This window comes from Sinocyclocheilus grahami, unplaced genomic scaffold, assembly GCF_001515645.1.
Source record: "Sinocyclocheilus grahami isolate Dianchi unplaced genomic scaffold, SAMN03320097.WGS_v1.1 scaffold514.1, whole genome shotgun sequence".
Lineage (NCBI taxonomy): Eukaryota > Metazoa > Chordata > Actinopteri > Cypriniformes > Cyprinidae > Sinocyclocheilus > Sinocyclocheilus grahami.
This window is the reverse complement of record NW_015505693.1, coordinates 313549-314972: the sequence shown is the minus strand read 5'-3', so window position 1 is coordinate 314972 and position 1424 is coordinate 313549. Positions and strand designations below refer to the sequence as shown.

Sequence of the window (1424 nt, the reverse complement as noted above, 5' to 3'; positions counted from 1 at the left end):
ACACTATATATATATATATATATATATATATATATATATACAGTATATATATATATATATATAGTGCTTTAGTATAGTGCATATATTAGTGCTGGGCAGCGATTAATCGCATCTAAAATTAAAGTTTTTGTGTACATAATATATGTATGTCTACTGTGTATGCAAAGGGTCTGAATACTTAGGACCATGTGATATTTCAGTTTTTCTTTTTTAATAAATCTGCAAAAATGTCAACAATTCTGTGTTTTTCTGTCAATATGGGGTGCTGTGTGTACATTAATGAGGAAAAAAAATTAACTTAAATGATTTTAGCAAATGGCTGCAATATAACAAAGAGTGAAAAATTTAAGGGGGTCTGAATACTTTCCGTACCCACTGTATAAAGTCTCACACATGCAGTATACATTTAGGAAATATTTACATGTATTTACATTAGGGCTGGGTGATTTCCCCGATTTTATAGACTAATTCGAATTGAATGTTTTGCCACGATTTTATTTTTTAAAAAATCGAGGAATCGCGGTTTTGAATAGAAACATTACCAAATGTTAGAATTAGACACTTTGACAATATGCCGGTGATAACCGTAAAGAGAAAAGAACGCTGCAAGAGACGCGAGCGCAACAGTCAAACACATCCATGTTTACATAGAAAAAACAATGAAAAAGCAGCGCAATCGAATAAAAAACCTGTAAAGAACTACTACTGTATGACTGATATTTCATGTTTGTATCATGGTGACAGGCTGAAAGCTTTTTTGTTTTTACGGAACAGTTAGTCTACTGGTGTTATACCTTTTTGAATTTGAATTACCTTGACTTTTAAGATTTTTTTTTTAAAAAGCATTTTCCTCTGTATTATTTCTGAGCACATAATATGTATAAGACAAATTTGTACAATATGTAGTTGTAGTTCATGCATCTTTTTTGCAAAGATATTTTAAGTGATTAGTTTTAACATTTATCATGTTGACAACTTCATGTGTGCTGCACTTGCAATATAATTTTCTTTAACTCGAGGGTTAATAAAGAAAAAGTTACTTTAATCATGTTGTAGTTACATTTTCAAGTTGACCAGTTAAAAATCGAGAATCTGTCAAACGTTCTGGTAAAATCTGCCAAATCGCCCAGCCCTAATTTACATGTGTATATAATTATAGTCATATAATTTATATTATATATAAATATATTTAATACATAAACATATCCTATTTTTCTTAAATATATACATGCATGTTTGTGTATTTATATATACATAATAAATATACACAGTGCACACACATATATAATGCACATAAAAACTTTTATTTCGGATGCGATTAATCACGATTAATCATTGCCCAGCACTAATATACAGTGTATATATATATATATATATATATATATATATATATATATATATACACATACATATAAAATTTCTGA

At 28.3% G+C, this 1424-nt stretch overlaps 1 protein-coding gene across 2 annotated transcripts in view; it reads left to right on the top strand.

Moving 5' to 3' along the window:
• LOC107554814 (transmembrane protein 161A-like) overlaps positions 1–1424 on the top strand; it is a 7999-nt gene that overhangs the window by 2936 nt on the left and 3639 nt on the right. The window lies entirely within an intron of this gene.